At 34.6% G+C, this 23,784-nt stretch overlaps 1 protein-coding gene across 3 annotated transcripts in view; it reads right to left on the bottom strand.

The window, feature by feature from the left end:
• Positions 1 to 23,784, bottom strand: part of B3GALT1 (beta-1,3-galactosyltransferase 1) — a 605,805-nt gene that overhangs the window by 357,379 nt on the left and 224,642 nt on the right. For all 3 annotated transcript variants that reach the window (XR_013172041.1, XR_013172042.1, XM_077151945.1), the window contains exon 2: positions 11,795 to 11,893. The gene's annotated coding sequence lies outside the window, so the exon portion shown is untranslated. The remainder of the gene's footprint in view (positions 1 to 11,794; positions 11,894 to 23,784) is intronic.

Here is a 23,784-nt window from a genome sequence, read left to right as displayed (position 1 = left end):
AAATAAAAGTTTTTTTTCTGGTTGCACTATTTTTTCCCACTTGGATTTAAAGTGCATTTTCGCGAAGGGGGATTGCTGACTTCTGCATGGCTCTCTTTCTGTCTTGAATATGTGCTCAGTCTCCAGGCAAACTGAAAGCTTCCTGGTCAAGTACACAAGGTTTATACTGTCATGCTCTTCCATAGTGAATCATGAGATTTTACCCCATTTCTTTTCTCCTTTGTTCCTAATTATAGTTCTTGAACTTGACATTGAAGCATTTTTTCCACATTAACAATATCAAGAAGGGGTGCTTTGAAGATGTTTTTCAGATTCTAATAGGCTTGGCACAGTTTATTATTTTCAGAAAACTGTCACTGTTTCCATCACAATCAGGAAAACAGCTCCTTTCTTTGTTTTTCCCCCTTTACTTTCATTTACAAAAATTAAAATGACATTTATTTTTTAATAGTTAATACATTCACATGGTTCAAAATTTAGAAGGTATAAATTATATTCAGTGAAAATTTCCCTTCTCGTTTCTCGGTTGTTCAATTGTGTTGTAATCACACAATTACAAGATTGTGCAATCTTCTTGATACATTCTTTACACATGCAGATAGATCCATCTGTATTTACAGATAGTTTCATTTTTTAATTTAGCTTTATACAACTGATAGCATATCACACACTTGATCTGCACCTTGCTTTGTTCACTTAATATATTTTGGAGATCTATACAAATTAGTATATATAGGAATTTATACTCATTCTTTTTTATGGTTGAATATAGTATGTTGCAGAGTTATATTATAATTTAATTAATTAATCACCTACTCCTTCCTGATAAGTCAATTTCTTTCTATTTTTTCTATATCACTAGTATATGAGAAAAGAGGCATCTGATTATAGCAAATAGCCCTATAATTCACCTTCCCATGGAAACCAATCACCATGAAAACTGAAAAAAGCAGTACCTTAAATTTGAGATGATTTATTTTGTGATCTTGAAAACTGACTAGAGCATATTTTTTATGGTTGAAGTATAATTGCATACAATATCTAATCTTGAGTTACTTATAACTAATGCTAGGATATGGACCTTAGGCCAGAATTGCATCAATTTAAATTCATTGTTCTGCAGTCTCAGGAAATAATTACCACTAAACAGATAAGGCTCCCTACACAACAGCAGAGACTCAATCTATGGATTTGCTCTGAATGAACAAACTTCATTGGGATCCAAGCCCAGCTTCTTCATGACCGGTAGCAATGAATCTGCTGTGGAACTGTACCCACTGCATATTAACCCTCCCATGTTAATCCTGGTGATGATACAGCAGTTCTGTTGCTTGTCAGTTAATGCTGTCTCTGTTCTCTTTCATCAACCATGCAATGTGCATTTATTGAGCATCAACCATGCAATGTGCATTTATTGAGCACTATATATGGGCAAAATACCATGACTAAAGGTTGTAAAAACAAGCTAGAGAGATGAATGTTAACCATAAAAAATGATAGCTAGAATATGAGATAATATCTTTTCTCTGTTGTTAAATGGAAACTATGAACACAATAAAGCTAATAAAGTGCATTTGAAAATTTAACACAGCGATGGCAACCACAATCTCATACGTGTTAGCAAGGGGGATGGACATGAATTTTAAAATTGGAATTCATAAAATGTACTGTGGAGTGATTTTGTCAGTAATGATACCATGAAGAATGAGTAGGGTTTTGGAAAAGAGAAATTGTGTGGGCATTTTAGATGGTGAGAAATTCTTGGAAGTGAGATAATGTAAGGTACACTGAGAAAGAACCAATGAACTAGTTTGGGCAAAGCAGAGGAACAGTGTTGGAAAGCAGTGACGATAATCACGGGAAAGTAGGTTAGAGATCGCAACCACTGTAAAAACTTTTTAGTGCCAAACTACTCTATTTTGATGCTATCTCATAAAATGGGTCCGCTGTTAGAGGCTTTAAAGAATCTACCATGATGAAAATACAAACGGTAAGTTTTTTTTGTTGTTGCCAATTTTCAGTATCAGCCTGGTCAGTAGTACTGTGGAAAAAGACCTTCTGGCAGAACAATGCTCTTGATCCACTTCCCTAAATCCTTCATAAATAATCACACATAAATACCCACCAGGTCTATTTACTGCTTGTCTATAAACCCTTTTTTTTCCCCAAAGCTTAACAGGTTTACTGGAGTGAGGGAGTCAGGAAAAGGTAGGCGAGAGAGTGAAAGAGAGAAAGCAGATGGGAAACAGTGAAAGGAAAAAAGGAAATGGCTACCTGTCTATAACTTTTATAATAAATGAGTCAGTCAAGGATTGGGTAGGAAGAGTAGTTGTGAAGAGAAAATTTAAGTAGTTTTAGTGTGCAGTGTGTCAACTGTCCTAACTTTAAAAGTATCATGAAATAGTCTATATGTTATAAAGTATAAATGCTATACAAATATATTTGAGGACTTGCAGTTTTGTTAAGTTTTGTCTAGTTTTGTTATCCTGGTTATTTTTCCTGGATGTTCCCCTTACCTTCACCCTCCCTTCTCCTGGGGTTTCTTGATCCCTCTATGAAAGTCCCTGTGTTATACCACTGCTATCACCCTGTTTTTTCCTCTACATTTTTCATAATTGTAACCAAAGAAATATTAGTGAAATTATTTGCTTCATGTGCATGTCCTCTACTAAAATGTAAGCCTTCAACACCTTGTCAAGTGCTTATCACAAACTTGAATGAATGAACCAGCCATAATCCTTTATCTTTAGATTTTGCTATTAGAGAAAAAAATAGAAGGTAGAAGAAATGTAAATACAGTTTTAAATGAATTTAAAATAAATATAAAATATATATTTTATATTTATAAAATGAATAAATTCATTTCGCTAGCGCACTTAAAGCTTCAGAAGAATTAACACTTTAAGGGTTTAGAGCAGAAATGAGACTGTAGGGGCTTATCATAAATGTCATATGTAATTCATTCATGCACTCGAATCAAACTCAGCACTACGTTAAAGGCTTAATGCCAAGAAATAAATAGGTACTTCAAGCTAAAGTCCAAGATATTTAATTACTGTAAGAGCAGCCCAGTGTTGCATCAGCCTCCTTGACATTGTTTCTCCTGCCGAAGATGTGTGAATGAACATTTATGAGAATTGTCTCTAGGAGTAAAATGTTTCAAAATTTGGAAAAAATCAATTTGGTTTTATTTATTTTTTATTTTTTTAACATGGGCAGGCACCGGGAATCGAACCCAGGACCTCGGGCAAGGCAGGCAAGCATTCGTACCTGCTGAGCCACCGTGGCCCGCCCAATGTTTTTTTTTTTCCTTTTTCTTTTTTTTTTTTTTTTATATGGGCAGGCACCAGCAATCGAACCCAGGACCTCGGGCAAGGCAGGCAAGCATTCTTACCTGCTGAGCCACCGTAGTCCGCCCTTCAATTTGGTTTTTATTCACATGTCAACTAAAAGGCAAATATAAACATCCTTGTATATTTAAAATTCTTTTTTGTTTTTTAAACGAAAGGGATGGGTGTATTTTATCTTGGTTTGTTGTTGTGTTTTAAGTTAAAAATCCTAAAATATATTTTTTAATATACTAAAACCTTAAGTGGAAGAAAATCGAAACTTGAGATTTGAAAATTAAAACTAGTCATTTGACATCTTAAGATTAGTATGACAGTAACGATCTAAATCATTATAATATTCACTAGTATTACAGAGTGATTTCACATAATACAATATTTTTGAAATGTGATTCAATACAAATTTTTCTATTTACTTTCATTTGTAATTTAATGGACATGTTATCAGAAAAAACAAATTGGCTGCAATCATAATAAAAATCAATCAAGAGCTCAAAATATCTAATTTAAAGAGTTTTCTATTTTTGTAAATCAAAAGTCCATTTGCATTTGCTTCCACTACACAACTTACGAAAGTTAATTAAATGGAAAATGCAGATAATTGTGCATTAATTTATTAAAATATACCATTAACTTTTTTCCCTCATGGGATCCTTAAATGTCAATTTGAAAAGTACATCCTATTGTTCTTCTCTGGGAGTTAAGCAGCAAACCAGTGAAGAAATCTGTTATTCCCTTTATAGTTGATAGTCTCATCATCCTAGCTGGTATGGTAACCTTGTTACAATAAGGGATGATTGTGGTTCTACCTGATATTAAAGCACCTATATAATTACCTTACTGGGATCAATCTCTTCCTATAAGTCATTATCCAAAAGATTTTTTTATTCTCATCCCAGGAGTAAGTTAAAAATCAGCAAGTTAATTGAAAGTTCCAATAACATTTAAATTTTTAAATCTAAGTACTAACAATGTAACCAAGAATTATAGATGCTCATAAAAATGTAGCTATGGGCAAATACTCTTGCTTTAATAACAAGTACAATATGAGCATTTTTTCCCCTGCCAAGTCAACTACTGTCTGGGATTCTAGTGTGATATAGAACCAACTGGATGCTTGCAGCTACTTACTCTAGGAAGGGATAGAATTAGAACATCAAGACTTATTCCAAGCAAGAAAACAGTGCCACCTCTGATCCCACAACTCACAAAACAAAAACAGAGTGAGAGTATTTGCTCCAAAGGTTATCTCACTGGTACCCCAAGGGAATTTTCCTAATTAGCTATCATTTAAAGTAGTGAAATAAAACTAGGCATATTTAAACTAGATTTTAGAGGCGCCACAGAATAAGGTCACCTTGTGATTACTTGGTCATTATTTATCTAACTTTTAAACAAGTTATAAAGAATCATTCTTGCCTTCTCTCTGTACAACTGATGACTTGGCAAATAAATCCACTGGGTTCTCAGTCCTTAAATTAAGATTGACAGGGTCTGAGAACACTTTGCAAAACTGCATTTTCTATCCTGAGAGTTCTTACAGGCTTTAAGCAGGGACTTTGTTTCTGTGAGACTATTGTGAGATTAAGTGGATGTTTTTCTCAGAAAAATTCAGATCCAAGAAGGTGTAATGATGTTTCCAAAGCAACAAAAGCCATTGTTGATTGTCAGACTATAAATCTGAAAAATAATCAAATATCTGCCTCTACTTGGAATTCTACTCTTCCGTCTGAGCTCAGTCTCTATGCCTGTTTGTCTCTTTTATGTGCACACTCAAGAGTGAAAACACACACTTTTGCTTGAACTATTCTAGTAGCAGAGAGGAAAGTTTCCAGATCACACCTGAAGGGTTATCTGAATGAATTATCAAGTTCATTTAACTATGGAGGTTCCAGTTCCAGGCCAGCTAGGGGGTCTTACCTGGTTGGCATATTCCCTCTACTCAAAGTGCTCTTTTTGTGTGAGGAAGGGAAGAAACAGTTCATATGATCACTTATTGTTCAGCTTTGAGGTTCCTTGATAAAACATTGTCTTCTCCCCTACTCTTTTCTATAAAGCACATTTCTTATTTATTTTGGAATAATGAATGGGAAACCCATGTATATGTCTGTGCTTATAAAAATTAAGAATTTTATTATTAATGCAATTACAATGACTAATTGAAATAAAAGCCTTCAGATAAAGCTTTTATTTCTATGAAACCACTTCTAGGGGTTCCAGACATGTAATCAAATATAGCAATTCAACTCTCTTCCTCCTAATAACATATGCCAATTTTTTTTTTTTGGTAAGAAGTTCTTTGTACTGCTCAATCCTTGAGTCTCATAATATTAAACACAGCAGATTATACCTTATACTCTGACATTTTTCCCTTCCCAAGAAATACAACTAATAGCGCTATCTTAAAAAAAAATCATTTCTGGGTCAATACAGGGGAAAAAAGGTGATCTTTATAATCACAGACTATAAAACCTAGGTCTAACTTTAAGATTTCCTCATTTGAAACATACTGATGGGAGTATCAAACAGTAAATAGTAAAAGAACATGTTACTAGTGCAATTAAAATTTTTCATTTGCTAACAAATTTAGCCAAATCAATCATGAAGCTGAGAAAATAAGAAGCAAGTTAATTAAAAGCAACAAGCATCTCATTATGTTGCAACAATGTAAAGTAGAGGCAAAAAGTAAAAATAGAGTATAGCCACCAAGTAAGAAATGACCTATAAAATTCCTGATCTTACATATTCACTGAGTAGGCTATTTTGCAATTATTTTAAAAGGAGACAGCTCCCTTCTTTCACTGTTTAAAATGCAAATACTCTTGGGAGAAGTGACACACTGATTTAAATTCAAATGAAGTTATAAAAGATTGATAGTGGATCCTTTTCTGAGAGCAGATTTTAAAAGGGACAAGATGTTGGGAATTTGAAAAGAAGAAAATAAGGAATAAGGGATTGACTGTAAATATGAATTTGATCTTCTTCAGAACATCCCTTACAACAAATCCTGAATTTCCAAATAACTCCCACCATCTATCACAGCATCTTTAACACAATTTCCTGAATTGTTTCCCAGAAGAACAAATCCTTCTTTTCTGTACATGATGAGTGCTCCCAATGTTTAAATGTCTAGTCCCTGACTTCTTTAAAAGCACTTTTCCTTATAGACTCTTTATGTAACACAGAAATATATATATTTAAATGATTTTAGGTCATAGCAGAGAGTACAGCAGGAACCTAAACTGACTGTAACAATTTTACAAATCCCTGACTTCTGTACACATTTTTATTGAATTTCTGACAGAGTATTGAGTCGGTAGTTATTGCTATGTTTTAATTCTCACAAACTTACAAAAAAAATCCACTAAGAGGGTTATTGAGGAGTCATCAAATATTGATGGTAAGTGTGAATTTCTGCTGTCTTTTTGAAACCAGAAAATGTGTCCTATAAAAAGGCTTGATGCACTAATAAAATGCAAGCTTTGGTGATGATCTGAGAACACCATACTTCAGGCTGGAGAATTTCTACAAATTGAGCAATACTGTCACATCACTACACCAAAGCATGTGGAGACCTCAGTTCTTCAACATGTCAATACTATACTTGTTACGAAGTCAGAGCAGATGGGAAGAGCAAAGGGGAAGCAGAATTTGCATATATTTTCAGTTTGAAGATTAACACATTCAATTTTTCATCTTCCAATTATGTCAACACTTTTTTCTATATCATAGACAGGTTCCAAAACATTATTAAAATATCTTTAATGGAGAGCTGAAAACTAATATACTTCTTGTCCAGGATAGTACTACTTCTTCACAGCAGAGATTTTGCTTGGTATAGGAAACACGACCTATTGGGGACTTGGTAATCCTGTTCTTTGATTCAACTGAAACTGCTTTCTCTAGTGCCATTAGTGGCCTTCTGCCTAATTCCTGGGTCCCTTCTCCCCAACCCACAACTTTTTTTTGGCTCCCAAGTATTTATTCTCTATGATGTTTTTGCTGCATTTGGGACTTTGGAACATCCCTTCTTTAAGCAAGCCTTCTTTATACAGCTTCAGGAACAGGTACTATCCTGGTTTTTCTCTCACTTTTCCAATCTCCTTCAGCAGTTAGGATTTTGTTTCCTAACTTTATTGACTGTCTGAGGCCATGACTGATTCCTTAACATACTCGTCTTTCTATTTATTTGTCCTTTAGGAAAGTAATCCGATCAGACCCAATGCAGATAGGGAGGCACGTTCTTTCTAGCAGTGGTGTGATAGACTGAGCCTCTTGCCCTGAGATAGATTTTAAATTCAAAATATAGAACATTCTGGGCATACTTTCACATCAGGGTTTTTGTTTCACCTGTTCTCTCTACCTGGAATGCTCTTCCCTCACGGCACTGGCTCGGTTCCTCACCTTCTTCAAGTCTTTATACTCAGATCTCCTCTCCTCAGTGAGACCCCAGCAACCCCTCTAATATTGCAGCCTGCTGTTATCGCCCCATATTTTTTGATCCTTGCTTACTGTTTAATTTTTATTTTTCTATAACATTTACAACTGAACACATTATATATAGGGTCAATGAGGTTTTTTACTTGTTGCTCTTTTTGTTTTCTCCTGACAGAAAATACACTGTATTTTGATCACTGATGTCACAATGGCTTAGAACAGTGACTGGCACTTAGTATGTGGCCAATCAATATTGCTGTAATTGAGATGAAAAACTTCCTTATATTAATTACTACTTTCTTTTCCTTTTCATTGCCAGCAACCTAGTCCAGTTTCCTCACATTTAATTATCTAATTAGCATGCTAATTACATTTCCTGCTTCCCCTCTCTTTAATCCTCCTTTACTGTTGGCTGATTTTCTTCTTCAAATCCCAAATTTATCTTCTCATTATCCTTCTCAGAAACCTTCACTGCAAGGCCAAGTCAAAGTTCCTTTTTCTGGGATTGGAGGCCCCATGCAATGATTACCAACCTCAGCCTACCTCATCTCTGCCCGCTCCTCCACTGACTTTTATTTATTAAGGAAATATTTGTTGATACCCTAAGTTCTAAGCCCTATATGGTACAAAAGTGATTTTCTGTCAGTTTGGGCGTACGAATTAGTGGAATGAAACTTAACAGCATTTGCGTTAAAGAAGAAATTGAGTCCACAGGAGAAAGGTCCTCTGCAAACATATTCATTCAGGTATATGTGGTTCCCATCACTGACAGGTCTTTCATTTCCACTTTTCATTTTCTGGGAAAGCAAATCATACCTATTTTAAAGGTTCAACTTATACTAGGATTGAGTCTCAGCCCTTTAAAAGCCATAAGTCCTCTTAAAAAACATAAATACTAGAACTTTCGTCCTCCTACAAATATTCTGATCTGCCTTTTCTCACCTTCCTTCTCCTCATCTGAAGAAACTACAACTTGTACACTAGATGTTTTTCCATTCTCAAATTCTGAAGAGCATCGCCTCTTAGAAAGCACACTTTGCCTCAAAGCCAGGTTACAATTTAGTTGGAAAAGGCTAGGAAGCAACTTGGGTGTCTAGGGAAGGAGCACAGAACCTACACAATGGATTGGTGAAGAAGCTGGCATCCAAAAATAGTGCCAATCTTTTACCATCATCTCTAAGTTTCAAAGTTTCACTTTCCCACCTCTTCCCATCTTAATAGGAAGGTCATCAAAATAATAACGAAGCTTTGTGTTCTGTTGAGCCTCTAACTCTACAACCCACTGCTTATAAGGATTTTTGTTCTAGATGGCACTTTCAAATAGTCCTCTTCATGTTACTCTCCCACTCCTCTGAACTTGCACTTTACTATTTTTCCCACATTAAACATTCTAGTATGTGATACTTTTTGTCTTATCTTACTATTCTGTGTTACATAGATCAGTATAGAATAGCTTTGAATCTTAAAGAGGTAAGCTGCATAAACAATTCTAATAATCAACCAGATGTGGGTGTCACTGCTTTAGAGTACTAACCATGGAATTCAATAAGTAATAAAATCTCAAACACCTTTGATTTGAAAATTATTTACTTTAAACTATTAAAAAATCATGACTAAAGCTTCTGAGAATTATTGATTCACTTCATCAGGTTTTAGATTCTTAGATCATTTATTTATTATTATTATTTTTGCATAGGAATACCACATAAAAGCTAAGAAAAGTTTATAGTTAAAAATGCCTAGAATTTCTCCACATACACATACATACTTTATGTGGTGACAATCATGTCAAACACACAATTTGATTTTTTCGATTCTTTTTTTTTTGACATGATATTATTTTAGATACTTCTTACATGCTATCACTCTCTAAAGCAATGAAAATAATATTCCAATTGACTGGAGGTACGTTAATTAACTTAGTCACTTCCTCACTTTCAGATTTCTTGGGTATTTTTCACTTTTCCCTATAACTGTAAATATTACAAACAGGTGATTTTTTAATAATTCACTGAATATAGGTGTAATTGCATTAAATTTTACAGTGTTCTATTTGGAAAATATTTAGAAAATATTTCCTCTGTTTATAAAAATTGACATTTTATCCTTTTTTTAAGCTTTCTTATCTTGGATGCAATTTTTGTGCCTTTCTCTCCAATAAGTTTGATTTACTGCTTTCAAACTTAGACTCACGGATGCCGCCCATCAACCACACCACTGTAAGGGCAATAAGAGTTACTCAGTTTTGTTAGCATATGCACTTGGCTCTTATATTTGTGTCTGATCTCTTTCTCACCCCAGTCTCAGGTATAATTTCTAATGTCAACCATATTGCAGGGAAGAAAACTGTAAAATGGTACAGGTCTGTTTCTCTCAAAGGATAGTCCATAGATCACCTGCAAAAGAATTACCTGAAGTGCCTGTTAAAAAGTAAAGACTCATGGACCTCTCAAAAGCAGTCAGAAATTTAGTTGTGGGACTCAGGGTAATGAATTTTTCATTTTTGGAAACAAACCGAATCTTTGATTTACTCTGTATCGTTTCATTTCAATGGAGTATTATTAGAAAAGAGTCTTTGCCTATTATGATGGTTTTCTCTGATAGGGACCAGAAGGTGTGCACACACATCACAAAACCAAGTTACCATAGTGGGCATTGCCAGAGAAGAGCTCGGATTCCTAGTCAATGTTATCACAAAGTAAATACTGGAGATTTTTCTGTTGGCTAAGAATCCAGAGTCTTTGGCACAGTCATGATTCTTTTTGGTAATTAATTATATCTAAAACCTAAGACATGCATTTTGTAAAACCAAACTCAAACAACGAAACAACAAAGATTTGAACATAACAACAGAAACAAAAACCCTGGTAAGATAAGATTACTTCTAGATTTTGACTAAAGGGTATTTTGTGCCAGGCTTTCATAGTAATATCGCTGGTCATCCCAACTGTCATCTCTCATTCCTGACCCTGAGATGGTATTAGAATTAGACACAGAGGATATATCAGAAAGTGTCCAGGTTTCATTAGCCTGAAGCCCGCCATTCTTCAATATTCAGTGTGGGACTGAGTCATGCGCAAATGTTTTAAGGCCTAAGTCATTTTTTAAAATTGTGGTAAAATATATATAACACAAAATTTCCCATTTTAACCATTTTTAAGTGTATACTTTAGTGGTATTAATTACATTCACAAAGTTGTACTGAATCAGAACTTTTCCCGACTGACTCAAATTTGAAATGGGACCTAAAACTATGCAACAACCTCAGATCAGGGGCAGTCCTGGCTAGTCTTATGTAAACCCCGGTCCCTAGGGCAACAAGGACATTCTGGTAGGACTGTACTGTCCCTGGAGCCTCTGGAACAGGGCCTTCTTTATCTTTGTGCTGAGAGAGGCGAAGCAGGGAAATACTCTAAACTCATGTTTCTTAACACAAAATCAGGGATACCGTCAACCTTTAAGCAAAATTTACATCGTGAAAATTTAGGACCCAAAGTTCCATTTGTATTCTCTAAGAAAAACTCTGTTAAATCCAAACACTCACCATAGAAATGCATTAAAAAAGCAGTGGACACTGTAGGGCTCTCAAAAAGAAAATCTTCTATTGCCCCCTAAAATGAGGAATGGTTTACAGCTATGCTAAGATTTCATACCTTCGGTTCTGGTTTGTAGGATCAGCTTTCTCAGGGTATCACAAATATCATGCTTTGCTATGTGTGCCATGAAAAGTAAAAGGCTAAGAAACATCTCTCCGAAGAATCTCTGCTAACAACATTTCTACTCCAAAATGGCCACTTTGATGTTTGCCGTACCCACGTTTTCTATATACCATTATACTTTGAGCACAAAATCTTTGGCAATATACTTTACATAGAGAGCATAAAGCATGAACAAAGCTATAAACAAATTCAGTGCACTTCATATTTCAGCTAATATTGCCTATTTTTTTCCATCACAGTTTCAACAATTTTCAAAGACTATAAAACCCCAAAATAGGAATTGGCTGTTACCCTATTATGAAAACTTCTGTGTTCTTCTCAGAGGAAAACATCCATGTCTTCACACAAGCCTCCCTGGACTGAGCAGTTCTTGAAGTGTCTCTAATGGGTCTAAGGGGAAAGAAAAACATGTAAGTGACTTTCTTGGGGCACTTATACTAACATTAGCACACTGTTTCAAGTTGGACAGAGTATCTTTTTGCCATTTCATAAATTTTCTACCTCTCTTATAGCAAACTATCTTTAAAAAAAAACCAGGGTTAAGAGAGTAATTCATTTCTAGGGGGATTTTCTTCCTCTACAAATTTATCATCTCCCCTTATCCAAATATTTGAAAAAAATGATGTCTTTGCCCATTATGAAGTCATATTAGCTATATTCCACAATTATTTGCTTACTTTCCTAAACCACAATGTTATTACTTGGTCTCATTAGTAATAACATGTGTTTTTAGAAGATAAAATACAAAATTGTCAGGTTTATACAATTCTGTTTATGGCGTCGGTAAGACTGTTTTATTGCTTTAGTTTGCTATGAGATAAACTAAAACATTTTGGTCCTAATCTCCTTTACCTAATTATTTTCTGACCTAAAAATCCCTACCGGGGCCCTAAGTACACCATCAAGTCTATAAAAATGCTGACCTGAGCCAGTGACAGAGTGTGCTCTGCCGGCATGTTCTATAAGATAGTCTTCCATCCACAAAGTTTCAGGGATTCTTTTCTGGAACTAGCAAAGAATATAAGCTGGCTTTGGCAGCCGATTATGGACTGCTCTAATTCGACGGATCCATTTTTCACAGGCTTTACCTGCCAAGCCTCTTGGCACTGCCTAAGTTTTCTTTGCAAACCTCCTCTGCAATTTTACCCAAACACCACTGTCTCAAAGAGTTATACGTTACTGAAAATAGATTTTAAAGAGGCTTTGAATGGAAATACCTAGTTTGGGAATTCTTACTTAACCTCTATAACCTGATATGCACACCCATTATCTACAGAACTGTGTTTAGGATGAAGGAAACTAATGGTGTAGGGGTGGATAAAACTCAGAGAAGTTAGGAAGCCCAAGCTGTGTTATCAGTTCCATAAGTTGTCCAATTTGATCTGCTCAGTTTATCAAAAGATCTGCCTATGGAGGCTCAGAATACAATGATGTAAGTTTGGTGGTAATCCTAAGAATTTTATTCTGTACATCTTTGGAAATTTATTTTATTTTATTTTATTTGCATGGGCAGGCAACCAGGAACTGAACCTGGGTCTCTGGCATGGCAGGCGAGAATTCTGCCACTGAGCCACCATCGAACCGCCTTCTTGGGAATTTTTAAGAGCACACACTTGGAGACTGGGGAAGGCGGGGCCAATAAATCCTTCAAGGATTCATACAAAGATGTTTAGTAACACTGTCCTTCATTATTAATCTTGTTGTTGTTGTTTTCCAGCATTGGTAATTTTGTAACTCCCATTAATCTAATAAAATATCTATGGGAACAACAACAGATAGATTTAAAAAACCACAAAGTTGAGTGGGTGAAGCAGGCACAAAAGTATATATGATATGATTACATTTACATGAAGCTCTAGAACAGACAAAAATAAGCAATGGCAACAGTCAGAATAGGGTCATGAAGGATGAACTAGAAAGTAACACAAAGGACATTCTGGAATAATGGAAAAATACTATATCATGATTTGTGATGGTGGTAACATGAGTGGATACATGTGACAAAACTCATGTGCCCTTAAAATTTGTACATTTTATTGTAATTAAATTATACATCAGTAAACAAACAATGGGACACAAAGAGACCTCTCAGTTTTTAATGATTTTGAATTAGGGGATACTTAAGAACAAATATTTACCTTCTTGCTGGCAGTTTCAAATAATAGCTAGTGTAAACCAAGTCTTCATCCATTCTTTCATTCATTCATTCACTCAACTAGTAATTATCAAGCACAAATATATCCAGAATTAGCACAGTGGCAGTATGCTAAGTGCTAGAGAAAGTAGTGGTTAGCAGAATAAGATACGGCCCCTACTCTCATGGCACTTAGAGTCTGTTGGAGGGAAATAGACGATTAAAATGGGTGAAAAAAATTAAAAAGTTATGATTACCGTATTGAGACAAGACCTACCTTTTAACCAAGAGCTTAGATCAAAACAGAATGAACCAATTTATATTAAACTCTAAGCTATTCTGAGCTGTAAATATTGGTGTTCAAGTCATTAAAAGCTGATAGAGTGGTTATACCAAAAGAAATCAAATAATATTTTTTCTTATTAAACCAAGCATATATATTTTCTAAATCCACTGAATCAAAACCTCAAAATAGTTTGCAAGCCAAACTTTATTTGGCCGTTGAAGTCCCTTTATTATTATTTTTTAACAAAATTCAGGTTTTAGAGACCCTTAGGCAGTATATACCCAGTTGCCCATGAGGAAACATGGCGTTAAATGACTCTTTCCCAAGAGCAAATCCCAACTGGGAAGACAGGTCTATCTATTTCTGGTGACTGTTGTCAATAAAGGAATTTGCAGGCTCTCCCAACAAGAATTATGCATATTAATTATAAATTTGAGTTTGTGACAGGTGCAGTGCTTGATAGACAAACAAAGGATAACCATGGATAACCAGTATTTCCATATAAAATATTTTCCGGTAAATATATCCCCTCATTTATCTCTCACCTCCATCGTGCCATACACATTTTTAAATGAAGTCCCTCTGTGGGCAATCCAATTTTTAAAGCACATGCAGTTTCCATAAATCAACTGGGTATTAAAACCCCCTCTCATTTCTTTTTGAATTTCTAACCTATTTAAAATTCTTTCAAAAGAGGGAGGAACCATTTACAATATTAAAAGAGGAAGAATATTATTAAAATGGAAAAAAAAATAAAATATGTAACCCATATAATTAAATTATTGAATTTCCAAGCCTTTAGAAGAAAACCAACATGATTTTTTAAAGGAGGCTGTAAGAAGAAATATGTTAGAAAGAGTGGGTAGCTCAAAAATTAGCTTTGGAATAAGAAGCTAACTTAAACCAAGGCCATAAGTGACAATGAATGCATTTGATTTAAGCAACCAAACATCTACAACATTACTCTCTTAACTAGACTCTACTGGCTTTCCCAGTCTCTGAACAGATACTTAGGGTTTGTGAGACAGAAAGCGGCCACTTAAACTTTTCTAAAGTATCTGGGACTCTAGGTCTTAAATATGGGAGCCATATATATATTCACAGAAAATACTGTGAGATTGCGGTCAAAACTGTAGAATGACATTTAAATTACTTTCTCTGATTAGTGGCAAATTCAAAATAAATACTCTGTTGCTAATTAATACAGTTCCTGTTCTACATAGGTTTAACATGTAACATTTAAGAAATTCACTTATTTTGACAAAATATTAGTCTTTTTAAAAGTCCATGTTTTATTTTATTCTACATATAGATGATTAGGATAGTTAATACCATGCAACATCTTCCTAGCATTTTAGTATGACTTTTCCTCCCACCTAATACAATTTCCTCCCACCTAATCCACCCTCCCAATCATACTTCAGAGATTGCTGTTTTTTTTTTCTTTCTGTTCATGTGTGCAACAGCTCTTGGTGTTTCTTGGTCATTCTTTGATATTTCCTTGCAATATATTTGGCATTTTAAGAAACGCTTTAAGGGAAAACATTTTCTAGAATTTATGAGATTTGAAGCAAACATAAAAAATGGTATTTCAGATAGTCTCCATCCTAAAACATCAGCATTGGATACAAAAAACTGTGGTGCAAAATTCTAGATGATTTCTAGTGGTTTATGCATCATAACAGCTCTCTTCTTCTCTAACTTCCAAAGATGTCAAATCATGAAATTCAGTCTGTAGGCTTATATCCAATGATAAGAATCCCCTTCCATATGTCCTTAGAGCAAATTTTAAGCATCTCTGGACTTGATGGATATACTAAACAATAAAATCTACACAATAATACTTAAACACTTTGAAAGAGGAAATAAAAGTTCTGGAACAAGTGACTGTGGAATTTTTCAGAGGTTCAATTTCAGGGATTAGCTTTACTGCATATGTACAATCTAGTTAAATTCAACAGTATATATTCAAGTTCTACTATTTATCAGTCATGCAAGGCACAAGGGACACATGAAAAAACACAGACCTTCTGTGCTGGTTTGAAAGGAAGTATGTACCCTAGAAAAGCCATGTTTTAATCCTAATCCCATTTTATAACTCCAGAGCCATTTCTTCTAATGCCTATTCAGTACTGTATGTTTGAATGTGTAAATACATCATCTCCCTGGAGATGCGACTCAATCAAGAGTGGTTGTTAAACTGGATTAGATGGAGAGGTGTCTCCACCCATTCAGTGAGTCTTGATTAGTTTACTGGAATTCTATAAAAAAGGAAACATTTTGGAGAAAGCTAGAGATTCTGAGAGAGCAGAACGACATAGCCACGAGAAGCAGAGAGCCCACCAGCCAGCAACCTTTGGAAATGAAGAAGGAAAATGCCTCCTGGGGAGCTTCGTGAAATAGGAAGCCAGGAGAGAAAGCTAGCAGATGACGCCATGTTCACCACATGCCTTTCCAGATGAGAGAGGAACCTTGACCCTGTTTGCCATGTGCCTCCTCACTTGAGAGAGAGACCCTGAACTTCAGCGGCCTTCTAGATATTTCTATAGACCTGTTTTAATTGGGACATTTTTTTGGCCTTAGAACTGTAAACTAGCAACTTATTAAATTCCCTTTTTTAAAAGCCATTCTATTTCAGGTATAGTGCATTCTGACAGCTAGCAAACTAGAACACCTTCCTCTAGAGTAACTTACGGTTTAGCCAATGAAGATAAGGAGACATAAAGCCATAAAAAAGATAATCTAATGCCATAGCAAGAGCTATGACAAATATATATACACAAAGGCAATGAGGAAAAGTAGGCTAGACATTTAATTTCCCAGATGAGGTAGGAAGACTAGGATGTGTCCATAACTGTTTATTAAACATCTCAACTTTGGAAGAATGAGATACTGTCCTGATTATTAGTTGCAAATCCCATGAAATGTGTACACATTTGGTTTTGTCCTGTTTTTCATTCAGTAATCTTTTCTCTAATATTTACCATGTGGCTTGTTCAGGCAGAATTTTTTCAAACATAAAATACAGATTATAGGGTCACTGCAATATTTAATGAGCTGTTACATGTAAGGTACTTAGTGCTGTACCTGATGTGTAGTAATTGCCAAAAAGAAAAGTCCACCCATTGCTATTGAAATTTTGGCTTATTATTATAATTATCTGCCTACCCTAAGGCAAAATGTTCATGCCTAAAGGAGATGAGATAATTATACCTGTTCTTCCCACAGAAGTCATCCAGCTCATCCAAGGTGCCTTGGTCTTGGTATCTGAAGGGAGAGCCACATCTTCCTGTAGGACTAAGGGGCATCTAATATAGATTAGGGTTCAGTTCCCAAGAAAGCTAGGAGAGCGCAGAAGGCTCTGTTCTCCAAAACAGAAACAGAAATCTACAAGGTTTCTTGGGTATCCATGCCTAGGTTCCATGGAGTCTGCATAATTTTTTAAGTATATTGAATGCACAATTCATGAACGACTTTGAAAGAAACTAAAAAATGACTGAGGGTCTTCAACAGAAAAGGAGGCATTATCTAGCACACACTTCTAGGTTATCCGATTCCATGAGGGTGGGGTGGGGCTGCTCCCTTTCATTATCTTTGAGCTATTTTACAATTCTGAAAATTGTAGATAAATATAGCAATTAAACTGATACTTATCCAAAGACATGCAGATTCTGTCTGGTGGAAGAATAAATGATTTATCTCCCCAAGCCTTTAGGAGAAAAAGCCAGTTTTACTTTCTATTTGCAGATTCATTTCATGTCTTCCTGATTCAAACGTATCTGTGAGGTACTTTGAATTCTCTATTGAACCAATGGTTAACATCCTACTGGTTCCTTTATGAGCTAATGAGTTAAATAAAACCTTTTATAGATATTCATTTTATATTTACATAACAGTCTTGAATTTACTCTTCTTGAAAATTATCTTTAATAAATTATTTTTTAATTTGGTCCTTGAATTCCCATAATAATTTTTAAAATAATGTAAGTGATGTCTGGGTTTTCTAGACAACCATGTTATAACCAATTACTATCATATGAACACTTTGCTCGTGTTTGTGGATAATGAGAAAGGAAGAGACAAAAGCAAACAAACAAAAATGGCCAGTGATGACACTGTACCAGAGAGGTTACACATATAAGGTACTAGGAGAATTGTAGTCATATATCACACAATGTACTGCTATGCAGAACACAAGAATGGGTGCACAGAAGCTAATACCATATTAACAATTTCTTTTCATTTCAACAAAACATCTCCTTTTACTTTTTTATAAAAAAAAGAAAACTGAAGTTTTCAGATTTATAGATTTGTTTGCATTTTATTTATAATTATGCATAAGCACAAGGTATTTCTGCCCAGTTTATGTTTACATATTTTAGCAACACTGTAAAAAATGCATGTATGTGATGATGTTAAGAATTACTGATTGCATATGTAGAATGGTATGATTTCTAAATGTTGGGTTAATTTCTTTTTTTCCGTTAATTAATAAAAAAAAAATGTTTGTATTTCTATGAATTTGCTTATTATATTTACTTCCCATCAGTGAGATCATACAATATTTTCCCTTTACTGTCAGGCTTATTTCACTCAGCATAATGTCCTCAAGGTTCATCCATGTTGTCACATGCATCAAGGCTTCATTCCTTTTATGGCCAAATAATATTCTATTGTATGTATACACAACATTTTGTTTATCTGTTTATTAACTGATGGACACTTGGGTTGTTTCCATTTTCTGGCAATTGTGGATGTCACTATGAACATCCATGTGCAAATGTTTGTTCACACCCCTGCTTTCAATTCTTCAAGGTAAATATCTAGTAGCAGACTGCCAGGTCCTATGGTAAATTACCTCACCAAGACCTGGCAAACTGCTTCCACAGTAGCTGCGCCATTTTACATTCCCACCAGCATTGAATGAGTATTCATATTTCTCCACATTCTCTCCGACTCTTGTAGTTTTCTAAGTTTTTTTTCTTTTTTAATAGTAGCCTTTCATTGGGTGTGAAATGATATCTCATTGTGGTTTTGGTTTGCATATCCCTAATAGCTAGTGATGTTGAACATCTTTTCATGTGCTTTATGGTCATTTGTATATCCTCCGGAAAAATGTCTATTCAAGTATTTTGCCCATTTAAAAATTGGATTGCTTATCTTTTTATTGTCTAGTTGTACTATTTCTTTATATATTCTGGATATTAAACTTTATCAGATACGTGATTTCCAAATACTTTTGGTCATTGTGTAAGTTGTCTATGCAGTTTTGTATCAGAGTCCTTTGATACACGAAAATTTTTAATTTTAAGGTGATCCCATTTATTTATTTTTCTTTTGTTGCTTGTACTTTGGATATAAAGTGTAAAACACTATTGCCTAACATAAGATCCTGAAGATGTTTCCCTACATTTTATTCTAGGAGTTTTATGGTCCTGGCTCTTATATTTAGGTCTTTGATCCACTTTGAGTTAATTTTTGTATAAGGTGTGAGATAGGGATCCTCTTTACTTATTTTGCATATGGAGATTCAATTCTCCCAGTACCATTTGTTAAGGAGATCATTTTTCCCCAGTTGAATGGACTTGGCAACCTTCTAAAAAAATCAACTGGACATAAATGTGCAGCTCTATTTTCTGAACTCTCAGATTCCATTGGTCAATATATCGATCTTTGTGCTAGTACCATGTTGTTTCAACCACTGTAGATTATAATATATTTTCATGTCAGGGGTGTGAGTCCTTCATCTTTGTTCTCTTTTAAAATGTTTTTTGGCTATCTGGGGCCCCTTATCCTTCCAAATAAATTTGACAATTGGCTTTTCCATTTCTGCAAAGTAAGTGTTAGAATTTTTATTGGGATTGCATTGAATTTGTAAGCCATTTCGAGTAGAACTGACATCTTAATGATATTTAGTCTTCCTATACATGAACACATAATGCCCTTCTGTTTATTTAGGTCTTTAATTTGTTTTAGCAATGTTTCATAGTTTTATGTATATAATTCCTTTACGTCCTTCGTTACATTTACTCCTAGATATTCGATTGTTTTGGTTGCTATTATAAATGGAATGTTGCTCTAAATTTCTTCCCCAAATTGCTCAATACTAGTGTCTAGAAACACTACTAATTTATATATGCTGATCTTATACCCTGCCATTTTGCTGAATTCTTTATTAGCTCTAGTATCTTTGTTGTATACTTTTCAAGAAGTTCTCTATATAGGATCATCTCCTCTGCAAACAGAAAAAGTTTTAGTTCTTCCATTCCAATTTGGATTCCATTTATTCCTTTTACTTGCCTAACTGCTCTGGCTAGAACTTCCAGTAAAATGTTGAATAACAGTGGTGAAAGTAGGCTACTTATCGTCACTACGTCTTGAAGATGTTTCCTTATATTTCCTTCTAGGAATTTTATGATACTGGCTTTTAAATTTAGGTTTTTGATCCACTTTGAGTTATCTTTTGTATAGGGCATGAGGTAGGGGTCCTCTCCATATTCCTTTCAATATGGGAACCTAATTTTGCCAGCACCATTTATTGAAAAGCCTACTCTGTCCCAGTTCAGTGGATTTGGGAGCCTTGTCAAAAGTCAACTGACCATAGATGTGAGGGTTTATTTCCAAATTCTGAATTTGATTCCATTGGTCAATATGTCTGTCTTTGTGCCAATACCATGCTGTTTTGACCATTGTGGCTTTACAATAAATTTTTAAAGTCAGGAAGTGTAATTTCTCCCACTTTGTATTTCTATTTTAGGATGTTTTTGACTATTCAAGGTCCCTTTTTCTTTCAAATAAATTTCATAGCTAACTTTTTCAACTCTGCAAAGCAGAATTTTTATTGTTACTGCATTGAATTTATAGATCAACTTTGGTAGAACTGACATCTTAACAACATTTAGCCTTCCTATCCAAAAACATAGAAGATTTTTCCACCCATTTACATCTTTTTTAAATTTCTTTTAGTAATGTTTTGTAGATCTCAGGTGTACAGGTATTTTACATTCTTGGTTAAGTTCATTCCTAGATTCTTGATTCTTTTAGTTGCTACTTTGAATGGATTTTTTTTTCTTAACTGTCTCTTCAGTTAGGACTTTTCCAATGTATAGAAACACTGCTGATTTTAGCACATTAATCTTGTTTCCTGCCACTACACTGAATTTGTTTATTAGCTCAAGTAGCTCTGTGGAAGTTTTCTTGGGATTTTCCAAATATAGGATCAGGTCATCTGTAAATAATGAGAGTCTTACTTCTTCCTTTCTAATTTTGATGCCTTCTATTTCTTTTTCTTGCCTAATTGCTTTAGCTAGAACCTCTAGTATAATGCTGAATAATAGGGGGTGACAGTGGGCATCCTAGTTTCATTCCTAATCTTAGGAGGAAGGCTTTTAGTCTCTCACCATTGTGTATGATACTGTGTGGGTCTTTCAGGTAGGCCTTTTATCATATTGAGGAAGTTTCCTTCTATTCTTATCTTTTGAAGTGTTTTTTATTAGAAAAAGATGTTGAATTTTGTCAAATGCCTTTTCAGCATCAATCAAGATGACCATGTGATTATTCCCATTTGCTTTGTTGATGTTTTATATTATATTGATTGATTTCCTTATGTTGAACTGCCCTTGCATGCCTGGAATAGATTCTACTTGGTCATGGTGTAGAATTATTTTAATGTGCCATTGGATTTATTTGTTAGTATTCTGTTGAGAATTTTTGCATTTATATTCATTGGGGAAATTGTCCTGTAGTTTTTTTTTTCCTTGTAGTAGCTTTAACAGATTTTGGCATTAGAGTGATGTTAGCTTCATAGGATGAGTTAGTGTTCCTTTTTCTTCAATTGTTTGGAAGAATTTGAGCAAGAATGGTATTAGTTCTTTTTGGAATGACTGCTAAAATTCACCTGTAAAGACTGCACTTGGTCAGGTTTTTGATAACTGATTGAATCTCTTTACATGTGATTGGTTTTTTTGAGGTCCTCTATTTCTTCTCTAGTTAGTATAGGTTGTTCATGTGATTCTAGGAAATTATCCATTTCATCTAAGTTGTCTAGTTTGTGGCATATAGTTGTTCATAGTTTCTTCTTTTTTTAAATTTCTTTTGCAGCCCCCATCTCATTTCTGATATTGTTGATTTTTATCTTTATTTTTCAATTTGTTCATCTAGCTAGGTAGGGCTTTGTCAGTCTTGTTGATCTTCTCAAAGAACCAACTTTTGGTTTCATTGATTGCCTCTAGTGTTTTTTTGTTCTCTAGTTCATTTATTTCTGCTTTAATATTTTTTATTTATTTTCTACTACTTGCTTTAGGGTTAGTTTGCTGTACTTTTTCCAGCTTCCTCATTTGCTCAGTTAGGTCTTAGGTTTTAGCTCTTTCTTCCTTTTTAATGTAGGTGTTTGGAGATATAAACTTCTCTCTCAGCACCACTTTTGCTATATTCCATAGGTTTTCATATGTTTTTTTTCCTCATTTTCATTAATTTCCAGATATTTACTGATTGCTCGGGCAATTTCTTATTTGGCCCACTGGTTAAGAGTGTGTTGTTTAACCTTCACAAATTTGTGAAAGTTTTGGCTCTATTTTTGTTATTGATTTCTAGTTTCATTCCATTATAATCAGAGAAAGTCTTTTCAATAACTTCAATTTTTTAAAACTTATTCAGATATTTTGTGTGCCCCAGTATATGTTGGATCCTGGTGATAAGCACTTGAGAAGAATGTATAACCTGGTGTTTTGGGATGCAGCAATCTCTATATGTCTGTTAAGTCTAATCCATTTATCACATTGTTTAGTTTCTCTTTTCCCTTATTGATCCTCTGTCTGGTTGTTCTATCAACAGAAGAGAGTGGCATTTTGAAGTCTTCCACTAGTGTCGTAGACACATCTATTGATCTCTTCAGTTTTGCAAGTGTTTGCTTTATGTACTTTTGAGCTCCCTGATTGGGTGTGTGGACATCTATGATTATTTCTTCTTGATGAATAGTCCCTTTTATTAATATGCAGTGTCTGTCCTTGTCTCTTATGACATCTTTTATTTAAATTCTATTGTGCTTGATATTAGTATACCTTCCCCTGCTTCCTTTTGCTTACAACTCACATGGAATATCTTTTTCCATCTTTTCATTTTCAATCTACTTTTTATCCATGGGTCTAAGATGCATCTCTTATAAACATCATATAGATGGATCATGTTTTTAAATCCATTCTGCCACTCTGTATCTTTTAATTGGGGAGTTTAATCTGTTAAGATTTAAAGTTATTAAAGTAAAAAGTAGTTCTTGATTCAATCCTCTTATCCTATCGTTTTTATGTCAAATCTATTTTTTATCTCTCTCTTTTCATCCTTTTAGTAACCCTTACTAATATTCTTCAATTCTGTACCCTCCTCCAGACCTCTCATTCCTGTCTTTTTTTTTACAGCTGACAGAACTCCCTTTAGTATTTCTTGCAGGGCAGGTCTACTGTTAACAAATTCTCTCAGCATCTGTCTGAAAATTTTAACTCTCCTTTACCTTTGAAGGGCAACTTTGCTGGGTAAAGAATTCTTGGCTGACAATTTTTTTCCTTCAGAATCTTAAATGTGTCCTACCACTGACTTTTTGTCTCCATGGTGCCCATTAAGTAGTCAGTACTTATGCTTATGTGGCTTCCCTTGAATGTGGTGAATCACTTTTCTCTTGTTGCCTTCAGGATTATTTCCTTCTCTTCAGCATTTGACAGTCTGAATAGTATGTATTGTTGGAGTGGGTCTGTTTGGGTTTATTCTATATGGAGTTCATTGAGCTTCTTTGATTTGCATATTTATGGTCTTTTATAAGGGTATGGACATTTTTCCCATTTATCTCCTCGAATAATCTTCCTAGTTATT

The sequence above is a fragment of the Tamandua tetradactyla genome, chromosome 3 (genome assembly GCF_023851605.1).
Source record: "Tamandua tetradactyla isolate mTamTet1 chromosome 3, mTamTet1.pri, whole genome shotgun sequence".
Lineage (NCBI taxonomy): Eukaryota > Metazoa > Chordata > Mammalia > Pilosa > Myrmecophagidae > Tamandua > Tamandua tetradactyla.
This window is presented reverse-complemented; position numbering and strand designations above follow the sequence as displayed.